Source organism: Palaemon carinicauda, chromosome 5, assembly GCF_036898095.1.
Source record: "Palaemon carinicauda isolate YSFRI2023 chromosome 5, ASM3689809v2, whole genome shotgun sequence".
NCBI lineage: Eukaryota > Metazoa > Arthropoda > Malacostraca > Decapoda > Palaemonidae > Palaemon > Palaemon carinicauda.
This window is the reverse complement of record NC_090729.1, coordinates 192,383,610-192,401,109: the sequence shown is the minus strand read 5'-3', so window position 1 is coordinate 192,401,109 and position 17,500 is coordinate 192,383,610. Positions and strand designations below refer to the sequence as shown.

Here is a 17,500-nt window from a genome sequence, read left to right as displayed (position 1 = left end):
ACATACATACATACATACATATATATATATATATATATATATATATATATATATATATATATATATATATATATATATATATATATATATATATATATATCTTTGGTTCAAACATCGTCCTGGCCATTTTGTTAAGAAGGATTGAGTTAAAGAGAAGTAATAAAACATTAAATTCACCTCCTTTGCAGACAGGAGATTTAAAGCAAATTTAGTAGTGAAAAAAATATCCTTTTACGGTGAAACACAACCAAACTCCTCTTCAGTTATAGAAGAAAACTTTGAGAACAGGACGAGAAAGTGAGAAAAAAAAAAAGAGACGTTTGCCATCAGATTCAAAAGCATTGTAATGGTTTCAGTTAGAATAGTCTGAAATTTTGTTTAACGGCACATAGGCATAAAGTATATCGAGCATTTTCTCTTTATCAGGCTTTGCATAACAATGTTATTAAGCAACATATATTATTGCAAATGGACAGAAACTTCAAATAGCATCCTTCTTTTCCAACTATGGTCGTAGCTTTGCAATTAATGATATGTTAATTATATGTATGGGAAACTACTTCTAGATGCTGTACTTGCTTCGGCAATACATATACTAAATTTTACAAAGGGACAGAACCTTCAAATAGCATCCTTCTTTTCCAACTATGGTCGTAGATTTGCGAGTAATGATAATTTGTGAATTATATGCATGGGTAACTACTACTAGATGATGCACTTGCTTTGGCAGTACATATACTAAATTTTGACCGCTTACATTTGTAGAAGTTATAGGAACGCTGTTTGTTGTTAAGCAACATACATTATTGATAATGGATAGAACCTTCGGATAGTATTCCGCTTATTCTACTGTACTTGCTTCAGCGGTACTTATACTAAATTTTGACCGCCTAAATTTGCAGAACAGTTATAGGAACGTCGTTTCTTGTAAAGCAACATACATTATTTATAACGGACAGAACCTTCGGATAGTACCCCACTACTTCTAGATGATGTAGCCTACTTTCTTCGACAGTACATTTACTAAATTTTGACCGCTTACATTTGCAGAACATTTATAGGAACGTTGTTTCTTGTTAAGCAACATACATTATTTATAACGGACAGAACCTTCGGCTAGCATCCCACAACTACTAGATGATGTAGCCTACTTGCTTCGACAGTACATATACTAAATTTTGACAGCTTACATTTGCAGAACAGTTATAGAAACGCTGTTTCTTGTTAAGCAACATACATTATTTATAACGGACAGAACCTTCAGATAGCATCCCGCTACTTCTAGATGATGTAGCCTACTTGCTTCGGCAGTACATATACTAAATTTTTAACTGCTTACATTTGCAGAACAGTTATATGAACGTTGTTTCTTATTAAGCAACATACATTATTGATAATGCACAGAACCTTCGGATAGATGATATACTTGCTTCGGCAGTACATATACTAAATTTTGACAGGTTAAATTTGCAGACAAGTTATATGAACGTTGTTTGCTGTTAAACATGCATTATCGCAAATAGGGCAGAACCTTCGGATGGATGATATACTTGCTTCAGCAGTACATATACTAAATTTTGACCGCTTACATTTGCAGAACAGTTATAGAAACGTTGTTTCTTGTTAAGCAACATACATTATCGCAAATGGCCAGAACCTTCGGATAAATGATATACTTGCTTAGGCAGTATACATACTAAACTTGGCCCGGTAGGGAGAAGATTGTAGCGACCGGTGGCGCCACTGGTCGGCCCGTGGCGCCAGGAGGGACAGCATCCTGCTTTCCCAACCAAGATCATAGCTTTGCAAGTAACAATATGTGAATTATATACATGGGAAACTACTTCTACGTGATGTACCTTCTTCGGCAGTACATATACTATATTTTAACAGCTACGGAGGACACTGGCGCGGCCCGTGGCGGCCGGATCTCCGCGCGGATCTTTCGGAGATGTGAATCATGTGATTCAGAAACTCTCCGCAATATGATGTACTTGCTTCGGCAGTACATATACTAAAATTGGAACGATACAGAGAAGATTAGCATGGCCCCTGCGCAAGGATGACACGCAAAATCGTGAAGCGTTCCACATTTTTAGCCGCATTAATCATATCTTTATTTTGGAAAAAAGTTCCAAGTTAAATTCATAAGTATAAGCCGAGAAAAAAAGATTTTTATCCATATACGGATGACGCCTGGCGAGCATGAGCGTGAGCGTGAGCCGGGATCGAATCCTCCGTCACCTTCCAGAGTGAATTTTGTTCTAGAAGCAACATCATAATTATGTTTGTTTATTTCTTTTTTGTACTGTACATATGTAAAATGTTCAGGGACTGAAATGATTAATTTTGTATTGGTAAACAACAGTATGTATATGTATGTATGTATGTGTATATATATATATATATATATATATTCTTATATATATAATTTATATATATATACTTATATATAAATATTATATCTATATATATATATATATATACTGGATACATATATATATATATACATATATATATACATACTGTATATGTATATATGTATGTATGTATATTCCCCAATACAAGATTAATCACGTGAAATCCATGTACAATATATTTACCAATATACAGTAAAAAGAAAGAAAAAAATCTCCAAGGTATATGTTGCTCCAGAACAACAACCCTTCATAGTATTTTACATAGCTCAGACATATTTCCGACTGGTTATTCCCCTGGGAGGTACGGGTGGATTCGAACCTGGCTCACGCAGCCTAGGTTTCCTCCATACATGGTATACAAATCCATTTCTGATTCGTTATACTAACGTATTTTCCTTTAGCATTATTCCATATCTATAAAAAATGCTTCCCGGCTAATGGTGTTTGATCTTCTCTGTCAATGTTCCAAATTATTAGCCAATTAAAGATATCGTTCCTTCCAAATGTTAAAATATACCCAAGTCTTGACAAATCACTATGACTGACTGTCTAAGAGCCCCCTCTGTGTGTGTGTGTGTGTGTGTGTGTGTGTGTGTGTGTGTGTGTGTGTGTGTGTGTGTGTGTGTGCAGCAAATCCTAGTTCCAACTGTTTTCAAATATATATATATCGAAACCAAAAATTACGTCTGGTATAAAGCTGTCAAAAATCAACACTGCCGCCATTTTGTGTCATCAGCAAGCCTAGATAACTCAGTTGGGAGAGCGTTAGACTGAAGATCTAAAGGTCCCCGGTTCGATCCCGGGTCTGGGCAGTATCCATTTTGGCTTTCGTATCGAGAGTATGAATTCTAAATTCAGACTGATCCAGAGTATAAAATCTTAAATTTATATTTTACTCTAAATTCATATTTAAAGTAAAATGATCATGAGTATATAAATTCAGACTGATCCAAAGTATAAAATTTAAGTTCATATTTCAAGTCAGACTGATCGAAAGTATAAATTCTAAATTCATATTCAAAGTAAGACTGATCGAAAGTATAAATTCTAAATTCATATTTAAAGTCAGACTGATCGAAAGTATAAATTCTAAATTCATATTCAAAGTCAGACTGATCGAAAGTATAAATTCTAAATTCATATTTAAAGTTAGACTGATCGAAAGTATAAATTCTAAGTTCATATTTAAAGTCAGACTGATCGAGAGTATAAATTCTAAATTCATATTCAAAGTCAGACTGTTCCACAGTATAAATTCTAAGTTCATGTTTAAAGCCAGACTGATCGAGAGTATAAATTCTAAGTTCATATTTAAAGTCAGACTGATCGAGAGTATAAATTCTAAATTTATATTTAAAGTCAGACTGATCGAGAGTATAAATTCTAAGTTCATATTTAAAGTCACTGATCCACAGTATAAATTCTAAATTCATATTTAAAGTCAGACTGATCGACAGTATAAATTCTAAATTCATATTTAAAGTCTGACTGATCGAGAGTATAAATTCTAAATTCATATTTAAAGTCAGAATGATCGAGAGTATAAATTCTAAATTCATATTTAAAGTCAGACTGATCGAGAGTATAAATTCTAAGTTCATATTTTAAAGTCACTGATCCACAGTATAAATTCTAAATTCATATTTAAAGTCAGACTGATCGACAATATAAATTCTAAATTCATATTTAAAGTCTGACTGATCGAGAGTATAAATTCTAAATTCATATTTAAAGTCAGACTGACCCAGAGTATAAATTCTAAATTCATATTTAAAGTCAGACTGATCGACGGTATAAATTCTAAATTCATATTTAAAGTCAGACTGATCGAGAGTATAAATTCTAAATTCATATTTAAAGTCAGACTGATCGAGAGTATAAATTCTAAGTTCATATTTAAAGTCACTGATCCACAGTATAAATTCTAATTCATATTTAAAGTCAGACTGATCGACAGTATAAATTCTAAATTCATATTTAAAGTCAGACTGATCGAGAGTATAAATTCTAAGTTCATATTTAAAGTCACTGATCCACAGTATAAATTCTAAGTTCATATTTAAAGTCAGACTGGTCGAGACTATAAATTTTAAATTCATATTTAAAGTCAGACTGGTCCACAGTATAAATTCTAAGTTCATGTTTAAAGTCAGACTGGTCGAGACTATAAATTCTAAATTCATATTTAAAGTCACTGATCCACAGTATAAATTATAAGTTCATATTTAAAGTTAGACTGGTCGAGACTATAAATTCTAAATTCATATTTAAAGTCAGACTGGTCCACAGTATAAATTCTAAGTTCATGTTTAAAGTCAGACTGGTCGAGACTATAAATTCTAAATTCATATTTAAAGTCAGACTGGTCCACAGTATAAATTCTAAGTTCATGTTTAAAGTCAGACTGGTCGAGACTATAAATTCTAAATTCATATTTAAAGTCAGACTGGTCCACAGTATAAATTCTAAGTTCATGTTTAAAGTCAGACTGGTCGAGACTATAAATTCTAAATTCATATTTAAAGTCAGACTGGTCCACAGTATAAATTCTAAGTTCATGTTTAAAGTCAGACTGGTCGAGACTATAAATTCTAAATTCATATTTAAAGTCACTGATCCACAGTATAAATTATAAGTTCATATTTAAAGTTAGACTGGTCGAGACTATAAATTCTAAATTCATATTTAAAGTCAGACTGGTCCACAGTATAAATTCTAAGTTCATGTTTAAAGTCAGACTGGTCGAGAGTATAAATTCTAAATTCATATTTAAAGTCAGACTGCAACACAGTATAAATTCTAAGTTCATATTTAAAGTCAGACTGATCGAAAGTATAAATTCTAAGTTCATGTTTAAAGCCAGACTGGTCGAGAGTATAAATTCTAAGTTCATATTTAAAGTCAGACTGATCCACAGTATAAATTCTAAGTTCATGTTTAAAGCCAGACTGGTCGAGAGTATGAATTCTAAATTCATATTTAAAGTCAGACTGAGCCACAGTATAAATTCTAAGTTCATGTTTAAAGTCAGACTGGTCGAGAGTATAAATTCTAAATTCATATTTAAAGTCAGACTGCAACACAGTATAAATTCTAAGTTCATATTTAAAGTCAGACTGATCGAAAGTATAAATTCTAAGTTCATGTTTAAAGCCAGACTGGTAGAGAGTATAAATTCTAAGTTCATATTCAAAGTCTGACTGATCCACAGTATAAATTCTAAGTTCATATTTAAAGTCAGACTAATCGAGAGTATAAATTCTAAATTCACATTTAAAGTCAGACTAATCGAAGTATAAATTCTAAATTCATATTTAAAGTCAGACTGATCCACAGTATAAATTCCAAGTTCATATTTAAAGTCAGCCTGATCGAAAGTATAAATTCCAAATTCCTATTTAAAGTCAGACTGATCCACACTATAAATTCTGAATTCATATTTAAAGTCAGCCTGATCGAAAGTATAAATTCCAAATTCCTAAATAAAGTCAGACTGATCCACAGTATAAATTCTAAATTCATATTCAAAGTCAGACTGATCGAAGTATAAATTCTAAATTCACATTTAAAGTCAGACTAATCGAAGTATAAATTCTGAATTCCTATTTAAAGTCAGACTGATCCACAGTATAAATTCCAAGTTCATATTTAAAGTCAGCCTGATCGAAAGTATAAATTCCAAATTCCTATTTAAAGTCAGACTGATCCACACTATAAATTCTGAATTCATATTTAAAGTCAGCCTGATCGAAAGTATAAATTCTAAGTTCATATTTAAAGTCAGACTGATCGAGAGTATAAATTCTGAATTCCTATTTAAAGTCAGACTGGTCCACAGTATAAATTCCAAGTTCATATTTAAAGTCAGCCTGATCGAAAGTATAAATTCCAAATTCCTATTTAAAGTCAGACTGATCCACACTATAAATTCTGAATTCATATTTAAAGTCAGCCTGATCGAAAGTATAAATTCTAAGTTCATATTTAAAGTCAGACTGATCGAGAGTATAAATTCCAAATTCCTATTTAAAGTCAGACTGATCCCCATTATAAATTCTGAATTCATATTCAAAGTCAGCCTGATCTTAAGTATAAATTCTAAGTTCATATTTAAAGTCAGACTGATCCAAAGTATAAATTATAAATTCATATTTAAAGTCAGCCTGATCGAAAGTATAAATTCTAAGTTCATATTTAAAGTCAGACTGATCGAGAGTATAAATTCCAAATTCCTATTTAAAGTCAGACTGATCCCCATTATAAATTCTGAATTCATATTCAAAGTCAGCCTGATCTTAAGTATAAATTCTAAATTCATATTTAAAGTCAGACTGATCCTCAGTATAAATTCTAAAGTCATATTTAAAGTCAGGGTGATCCACAATGTAAATTCTGAATTCATATTTAAAGCATGACTGATCGAAAGATTAAATTCTAAATTCATATTCAAACCGACTGATTGAGGGTATAAATTCTAAATTCATATTTAAAGTATAACTGATCGAAAACATAACTTCTAAATTCATATTTAAAATATGTCTGATCGAAAGTATAAATTATAAATTCCTATGTAAAGTATGACTGATAGAAGCATAACTTCTAAATTCATATTTAAAGTCAGACTGATAGAAAGTATAAATTTTAAATTCATATCCAAAGTATAACTGATCGACAGTATAACTTCTAAATTCATATTTACTGTATGACTGATCGAAAGTTTAAATTTTTAATTCTTATTTAAAGTCAGACTGATCGAGTGTGTGAATTCTAAATCCAATTTAAATTCTGACTGATCCTCAGTATAAATTCGAAATTCATAATTAAAGTCAGATCGAAAGTATAAAATCTAAATTCATATTTAAAGTCTGATCGAGGGTATAAATTCTAAATTCTATTTAGTCAGGCTGATTGAGGACATAAATTCTAAATTCATATTTAAAGCTAAACGGGTCCACAGAATAAATTCTAAATTCATATATAAAGTCTGACTGATCGAGTGGAAATTTTAAATTCATATAAGTCTGACTGATCGAGTGTAAATTCTAAATTCATATTTAAAGTCAGACTGATCGAGAGTATAAATTCTAAATTCCTATTTAAAGTCAGACTGATCGAGAGTTTAATTACTAAATTCATTATTTGAAGTCAGACTGCTCGAGAGTATAAATTCTAAATTTCATTATTTAAAGTCAGACTGATCGAGTTTAATACTAAATTCATTATTCAAAGTCAGACTGATCGAGTATAAATTCTAAATTCAGGCTGATCCAATAAATTCATGATTGATCGAGGGTGTAAATTTTAAATTCACACTGAAATTCTGATTGAGAGTATAATCTAAAATTCAGACTGATCGAAACTAATCATTTTAAATTTAGTTTTATTCTAGCTGTGACCAGATTGTGGAATAGTCTTCCTAATCGGGCGAACATTCAGAGAGAGAGAGAGAGAGAGAGAGAGAGAGAGAGAGAGAGAGAGATTCAACATTGCAGCAAATGGTTTCATGTTGACCAGTCTGACGAACCTTGCCTTCGTAGTTATTATTATTATTATTATTATTATTATTATTATCATTATTATTATTTTAACTTTGTTAAATTCCTTCACATATCTAGTTGATTCATTTCCTTATTTCCTTTCCTCATCGGGCTATTTTCCCTGTTGGAGCCCTTGGGCTGATAGCACCCTTACCTACTTTTCCAGGAAGGGTTGTAGCTTGGCTAGTAGTAGTAGTAGTAGTAGTAGTAGTAGTAGTAGTAGTAGTAGTAGTAGATGATGCTGATGATGACATACTATGATTATATGATCATGATGACGAAGATGATATGATATGATAATGATGATATTTGATGAATGGGGATAATGACATAATGATGAAATAGCTTATAATATAACAACAACAACAACAACAATAATAATAATAATATAAAATATTCTTGCACAATGTAGTGCGTTATCAGCTATACTGCACAATATACATTTAAATCCTTAAATAACTGGATACCGTACGAAGGCTTAGTCAAATATCCTATAGTAGGATAAAATAAGTATTAGACCGCGATATTATAAGCAGCATTGACGCCAAATTCATGCTACAAAAAAAAATAAAATGAGGCAAAAAATTTCGAAAACTAGAAAAGCACTGAGTACAGACATCCGCCACGGCAGCTTATTTCTCGAAACCAGCTTGCTTCTCCCAGAATCAATTTTGACAGTAAGAGTATTTGAAGTCTGTGTGACAATAATGTACGATCTTGGGGTTTAGGTTAGGGTTATTTCGGTCGACCTTTTGATCGACCTTGACCTTTGACCCAGGACTTTCAAAACTGAATCACTTCCACGTCTCAACATAACAATTAATCCTTGAAAGTTTCACTACTCTATAAGTAAAATTGTTTTCAGGAAGTTGTTCACAAACAAACAGACAAACAGGGGCGAAAACATAACCTCCTCCCAACTTTGATGGCGGAGGTTATTATAATTGTTAAAATGAGAAAACTATTTCAAAAGGAACGGCACCATTATTCACATTACAGCACTTTTTCATCGTTAAATATGAAAATAAGATTTAAAAGACGACAGAAAAATCTCAATAATACTAACATTAATTCTCTCTATATCTCTTCCACCGTGATAAAAAAAAAATGAAAACTAACAATATTATTATTGATAATACTTTTTATAAATTAACCTCTCTGGTATACAAAAAAAATATGAATTTTTTTTTAAAACAACTGTCTTTTTGTGGAGAGTAAAAAAATAAAAAAAATAAATGAAAAATTAACCTCTATAGTATACAAAGAAAAATGAAAATTTTGGAAACTAAGTTCTTTAATCGAAAGTAAAAAACCATATACATCAAAGGAGAACATAGGAGAATACTTAAACGCAAACCATATATACACATTTGTAGGGCTATTGCATGTTAAAGACGAGAGATTACATGAAAAAAATTTTCTTTAATGAATGAAAACATGAGACTATTCACTCGCTTAAAAATAATTCTAAGACTAGAGGGCCACTCAGTAGAGCGCAGACCTCCGCCTCGGCAGCTTATTTCTCGACCTTTTACTCGACGTTTGACCTTAGTATGTATTAATTGGCAAGGATTTCCACACACTCAAATATGCACCAATTTTGAAGTCTCTGTGACAACGATGTCCAAACATATGGCTGATTACGGGGATTGGAAATTTTGCTTGACCCTGACCTTGACCTTTCAAAATTTATTAATTTCCAGCTTTTTACATATCAGTTAATCACTGCAAGTTTCATTACGATTAAAATTGTGGACAGGAATCTGTTCACAAACAAACAGAGGTTAAAAAATAACTTCCTTCCAACTTCCTTGGCGGAGGTAAAAATAAGCAATGCATTCCCGACAATGAATAAAGTAATTCTGACCTTAGGGTTAACTTATCCACTTCATTGTATGAAATAGTAATGATGACCATCACTAATCCGGGAGCGATCCGAAATAGCTAGGCCCAAAAGGACTAGTACAATTGAGCTAGTGCGACAAAATAGCTAGTTCCATAATAGCTAGTACCAAAATCGCTATTGTGACAAAATAGCTAGTAGTACAATTGAGCTGGTTCGAAAAGAGATGTTAACCTTAACCAAGAGAGCTAGGCCCAAAAGAGCTAGTACAATTGAGCTAGTGCGACAAAATAGCTAGTGCCATAATAGCTAGTACCAAAATAACTAGTGCCACAATAGGTAGTAGTACATTTGAGCTGGTTCAAAAAGAGCTGTTAACCAAAAAAACTAGGCCCAAAGGAGCTAGTACAATTGAGCTAGTGCGACAAAATAGCTAGTTCCATAATAGCTAGTACAAAATAGCTAGTTCCACAATAGCTAGTAGTACATTTGAGCTGGTTCAAAGAGAGCTGTTAACCAAAAGAGCTAGGCCCAAAGGAGCTAGTACAATTGAACTAGTGCGACAAAATAGCTAGTTCCACAATAGTTAGTACCAAAATCGCTATTTTGACAAAATAGCTAGTAGTACAATTGAGCTGGTTCAAAAAGAGCTGTTAACCAAAATAGCTTGTTTCGAGAAAATGGAAGTGTTGCTAAAACTGTATGTGTGTGTGTGTGTGTGTGTGTGTGTGTGTTTTATTACATAAAACTTTATCACATATCAATAATTGTTTCAATTAACACACTTCATTATAGAAATAGATAAAACTTTTAACCTTTAATATGTAATGTTATAGCTTATTCCTCGTAAAAAAAAATCTTTAGTAGATATATCATTATTTGTGTGCTTGCTAATCAAGCCTTTCAGTCTATCGTTAATTTCCTTAGTATTTCTTTTGATAGGTAATTGCTGCTCACTGATTTACGCAATTAGATTGCTTCTCTGAAGTGCTTCTTCTTTTGTAATTCCTTGAAAAAAGCGCCATACGGTTGCATGAGCAGTGTCATACATTCCCTGAATAACACAATGCCATTATTATTATTATTATTACTATCCAAGCTACAACCCTAGTTGGAAAAGCAAGATGCTATAAGCCCAGGGGCCCCAATAGGGAAAAATAGCCCAGTGAGGAAAGGAAACAAGGAAGTAAATAAATGAAGAGAACAAATTAACAATAAATCATTCTAAAAAAGGCAACAACGTCAAAACAGATATGTCATATATAAACTATTAACAACGTCCAAAAACAAATATGTCATATATAAACTATAAAAAGACTGATGTCAGCCTGGTCAACATGAAAACATTTGCTCCAACTTTGAACTTTTGAAGTTCTACTGATTCAACTACCCAATTAGGAAGATCATCCCTCTAACTTGTTATTTGTCCTTGTTCTGTCGTTTTGTGTTCTTTCCCGGACATCCATCATGAGGCTCAATACTACACAGTATTCTAAAAGTTTGATTCCAGCTGTTACCAAGTTGTGGAATGATTTTCCTAATCGGGTAGTTGAATCAGTAGAACTACAAAAGTTCAAAGTTGGAGCAAATGTTTTCATGTTGACCAGGCTGACATGAATCTTTTTATAGTTTATATATGACATATCTGTTTTTGACGTTGTTAATAGTTTATATAGGACATATCTGTTTTTAACGCTTACTTTTTTTAGAATTATATATTGCTAATTTATTCTCATCATTCATTTATTTCCCTATTTCCTTTCCTCACTGGGCTATTTTTCCTTGTTGGAGCTCTTGGGCTTATAGCATCTGGCTTTTCCAACTAGGGTTGTAGCTTAGCTAATAATAATAATAATAATAATAATAATAATAAGGGTATTTTCCTTCCTCTTCTCCGTCGTCTACCAATGATGAAGGGTGGAATACTACTTTTTTCTCCATAGATAAGAAAAAGATTAAAAGAAAAAATGTAAAAATAAAACTCCATTTTCTTGAAACTAGATATTTTGGTTAACAGCTCTTTTTGTACCAGCTTAAATGTATAACTGTAGTCCATTTCTTTTAGCGATGCATATTTGCACCGACTCGCAGCGGTGCCCTTTTAGCTCGGAAAAGTTTCCTGATCGCTGATTGGTTGGAATTATCTTGTCCAACCAATCACCGATCCGGAAACTTTTCCGAGCGAAAAGTCGGTGCAAATATGCATCGCTAAAAGAAATGGACTCTAGCTATTTTGTCATATTAGCGATTTTGGTAACAGCTATTATGGAACTAGCCATTTTGACGCACTAACTTAATTGTACTAGCTCTTTAGGGCTAGTTGATAACATCATTAACAACAAAAACAAATTTCATTCATAAATAATAAAAAAACAAATCTCACTTGCCAAGACATTATTACTATTACCAATAAACAAGCTACAATTCTGACTGGAAAAGCAGAATGCTACAAGCATAATGGCTCCAAAAGGGAAAGTAGCCCAGTGAGGAAAGGAAATAAGGGAATAGCAAGTAAACTGTTATCTGTAATGAATAAAAATATGAAGCATTCAACGATAAGTAAAAACGTTAAAATAGATTAGTCATTATATATATATATATATATATATATATATATATATATATATATATATATATATATATATATATATATATATATATATATATATATATAGATAGATAGATAGATAGATAGATAAATAGATATAAATATATATATATATGTATATATATATATAAACATATATATATATATAATAGATAAATATATATAAATATATATATATATATATATATATATATATATATATATATATATATATATATATATATATAATAAACGAGACTTAGGTCAACCTCTCAACAGAAACAAACATTTATTAAAAGTTTGAATTTCTGAAGTTCGACCGACTCAACCGCCAGATTAGAAAGATTACTCTGCAATCTTATCATTACTGTAATAAAAATACTAGAATAATACGTAATATTGCGCCTTATGATGGAGAAAGTATGACTTAGAATAAACTGCATAACTACAGTCAATTCTTTTTAGTGAGGCAGATTTGCATCGATTCGCAGAGGTGCCCATTTCGCTAGGAAAAGTTTCCTGATCGCTGATTGGTTGGACAAGATAATTAATTTATGTTTTTATGTTGACCAGGCTGACATGAGTCTTTTTATAATTTATATATGACGTATCTGGTTCGGACGTTGTTAATGGTTTATATGGGACATATCTTTTTTGGCGTTGTTACTGTTTTTAGAATGATTTATTGTTAATCTATTCTCATAATTTATTTATTTCCTTATTTCCTTTCCTCACTGGGCTATTTTCCCCTATTGGAGCCCTCGGGCTTATAGCATCTTGTTTTTCCAACTAGGGTTGTAGCTTGGCTAATAATAATAATAATAATAATAATAATAACAACAACAACAATAATAATAATCAGAGAGCAGGAAACTTTTCCGAGCTAAAAGGGCACCGCTGCGAGTCGGTGCAAATGCGCCTCATTAAAAAAAATTGAGTATAGTACTATATGTAGGATGATAGAGGCTGAAAACATCCGAATGCAACGGATGATCTGAGTTATGAAAAATCTCATGTTATCGAGGTTATCTAGTTAACCTTGAACACACTAGGTGACTAGCATTTGAATTCTTATTAAGTGTATAAAGATTAAACTGTTAAATACATTTAATGTCAATATTATTGGATATAAGAATCATGTTAAAAATATTTTAACAAATCAGTATGTTTCTAACTTAAAAACATATTTAGAAAAATAATAAAATAAAAATTTAATTTTATCATATATTAGATGTTATAATGTATATACAAAAATGTAAAATATAATTTGTTAAGGAAATATTTCTTTATAAAAGGAAAAAAAATGTATGTTAAGAAAATGTAATTGTATTTTCATAATAAAAGATAAAAAAAAAGAATTCACTATCATAGATAAAATTAAATAAAATAAAAATCTTGATGTGCATACGAGAGCAAACTAAAGTAGATGATAAACTCGGGTACACTATTCTTTCTAATTTCTCTTCCTCTTGTTTTGTTAAAGTTTTTTATAGTTTATGTAGATAATATTTATTTCAATGCCATTACTGTTCTTAAAATATTTTATTTTTCCTTGTTTCCTTTCCTCACTGGGCTATTTTCCCTGTTGTGCCCCTGGGTTTATAGCATCCTGCTTTTTCAAATAGGGTTGTAGCTTAGCAAGTAGTAATAATAATTGTTAAAGTTTTTATAGTTTAAATAGATAATATTTATTTCAATGTCATTACTGTTCTTAAAATATTATGTTTTTCCTTGTTTCCTTTCCTCACTGGGCTATTTTCCCTGTTGTGCCCCTGGGCTTATAGCATCCTGCTTTTTCAAATAGGGTTGTAGCTTAGCAAGTAGTAATAATAATTGTTAAAGTTTTTATAGTTTAAATAGAAAATATTTATTTTGATGTCATTACTGTTCTTAAAATATTTTATTTTTCCTTGTTTCCTTTCCTCACTTGGCTATTTTCCCTGTTATGCCCCTGGGCTTATAGCATCCTGCTTTTCCAAATAGGGTTGTAGCTTGGCAAGTAATAATAATAATAATAATAATAATAATAATAATAATAATAATAATAATAATCTAACATACGAAAAAGAAATGGACAATAAGAATTATTTTTCGAAAATGTCTACAAAGCAATGAATAACAATGAATACCTTGCTAAAGCCTTTGACACTGTATCATGATGTACTTCTTAAAGAACTAGAGCATTATGGTATACGTGGAAATGCATTACTCCTAAAATCCAAGGCCAATAGAATAAATCCTACCTAACGAGTCGAAAACAACTTGTGACCCTCGATGGTCATCTTTCCGAGATTATGGATGTCAAAATAGGTGTTCCCCAGGGATCAGTCCTAGGCCCGTTATTTTTCCTCGCCTATATAAAAGATCTACCTCGGTCAGCTGGTAGGTTAAGCTCAATACTATTTGCCGATGACACTACGCTCCATTTTAGCCATAAAAATATCTACACCCTCTGTGATACACTAACCACTAATTTAATGTCAAAAATTGGCAACTGGCGAATAATTTAACTTCGAATGAGAGATAAGCATATTTCAAACTCTTTTCAATAATAATAATAATAATAATAATAATAATGTTTATTGGACAAAAGATATTTACATTCAAAGATTTACAAAAAGAAAAAAAAGACTCAGTCCAAGCCCATGTGGAGCAGAGCTCTTCGGGCAATAATACAACAAGATAATATCATCAATTAAGTAAAAATAAAAAATAAAGTAAATATGGATATAGATATACAAAATGTACGCATACATATACATAATCATATGTATACAAATAGATACATATAAATGAGAATCTTAGCCTAAAAACAAATGGAAATGCATATTTATATGATAAGGAAAGATGGTATATGAAAGCTAATGGTATATACATTGAAAAAATTGTAGATATTAAGCAAAAAACTCAGTAAAAGAACTAGTTTTACAAATAAACAAATATTCTAAACAATGAAACATACTTGCGTTGTGGTTAGGTAGGCAAGTATAAATATTTATTAATAAAGCTTAATACCCAGATAACAGGAGATTTGTATATGATTTCTTAAAAGACCAAACGCTAAGCAGTGCCTTTAGATAAGCGGGCAGAGTATTCCAAAGTTTAATACCTTGGTATAGATACGATTGCTCGCATCTATTAATACGTATGAAAGGAAGAGTTAAGTTTGAATTTCTTGTTCCGTATGGATGAACTGATTGTTCCTGAATTATTTTTCGCCTTAAATCTGGAAATTTGTTCAAAATAAGTGTTTGGAACATCATATTCATTAAGGAGAGCTTATAATTGTCTTCCAGCTTCAATATCGAGAGAGACCGGAAAAGTGGCGATGTATGAGCTAAGTAATCACTGGAGCTTATGATTCTTACCAGCCCTTTTTGAATTACAATTAATGGTTGCAAGACATTTCTACTACTACTCCCCCACGCCGTATTGCAGTAATTTAGGTGAGGAGATACTAACGAGTGATACAATTGTTTTATAATATATAAGGGGAAATACTCTTTTAATCTATATATGATACCCATTACTTTGGCAATTTTATTAACTGTCATATTTACATGCTCACAGAAAGTTAGTTTATTATCAAGAATTATCCCTAAAAATTTACCACTGGACTTCTGATCCAGAGTGTGATTTCCTATAGCAACCCTTATGTTAACAGGAACTCTTCGTAGAGAAAAGATAATGAAGTATGTCTTTCTTTCATTTAAGGTTAACTTATTTGCTAGTAGCCAGTTTTTTACACGAGTTAAATCATTGGTTAGTGTATCACAGAGGGAGTAGATATTTTTATGTCTAAAATGAAGCGTAGTGTCATCGGCATGAAATCCAGCGGTAAATTTTAAGGGTTAATGCTAGTTAATAAAAATAACTTTCAGAGAGCATGTTAATATGAGTTAATAAAATTACCAAAGTAATGGTTATCAAATTAATTAAAAGATTATTTCCCTTTATATATCATAAAACAACTGTATCACTCGTTAGTACCTCCTCAAATAAATTACTGCATTACGACGTGGGGGAGTAGAAGTAAAAACGTCCGATAATCGTTAATTGTATTAAAAGAAAAGACTTGAGAATCATAAGCTCCAGTGATTACTTAGCTCATACATCACCTATTTTCCAGTCTCTATTGAAGCTGAAAGGCACATATGGGCCTTCCTTAATGCGCTTACATTAATCAAACATCCAACTTTAATAGGAAAAATAATTCAAGAACAATCAGTTCATACACACGGAGTAAGAAACCTAAGCTTAACTCTTCCCTCTATACGTGTTAATGTGTTAGTAATCTATCTCTATCAAGGTATCTATGTGTATGTGTATGTATATGTACATGTGTTTATATATGTATGTGTATGTATATGTATGCATATGTATATGTATGTGAACATTTAGTTTATCTATATCAATATTTACTTTTTATAATTTTTTTTAATTGATGATATTATTTAAATTGTATTATTGCCCGAAGAGCTCTGCTCCACATGGGCTTGGACTGAGTCTTTTTGGTAAATATTTTGTATGTAAATATGTTTTTGTCTAGTAAACATTATTATTATTATTATTATCTCTATCAAGGTATTAAATATCTCTATAAAGGTATTAAATATCTCTATCAAGGTATTAAACTCTGAAATACACTGCCCGCTTATCAAAGGCATTGCTTAGCGTTCCATCTTGTTAAAATACATATACAAATCTCTTGTTATCTGTATACTAAAGTCGTCTGTTCGTAAATAATACTTGCCAACCAAACCATAAATGCAAATATCAGTGTTTATTGTTATAATATTGAGTGTGTAAAATCTGCTTTAATTTCCTAAGATTCTAACTGAATCCTTGCTTAATGTTTACAATTTCAATGTGCATACCATTACTACATCTACCACTCTTTACATACACACACACACACACACACACACACACACATATTATATATACATACAATACATACATATATATATGTATATATATATATATATATATATATATATATATATATATATATATATATATATATATATATCATCATCAGCCTTGGCTAGTCCACTGCAGGACAACAAAGGCCTCAGACATGTCCTTCCACATTATTATTATTAAATGCTAA

General features: G+C 31.2%; 1 protein-coding gene and 1 non-coding gene across 2 annotated transcripts in view; both read left to right on the top strand.

Moving 5' to 3' along the window:
• LOC137641692 (uncharacterized) overlaps positions 1-17,500 on the top strand; it is a 138,048-nt gene that overhangs the window by 108,815 nt on the left and 11,733 nt on the right. The gene's annotated exons all lie outside the window — the stretch shown is intronic.
• Positions 1,991-2,097, top strand: LOC137641726 (U6 spliceosomal RNA). Its single transcript, XR_011044586.1, has one exon. It is a non-coding gene; the product is annotated as a U6 spliceosomal RNA (small nuclear RNA).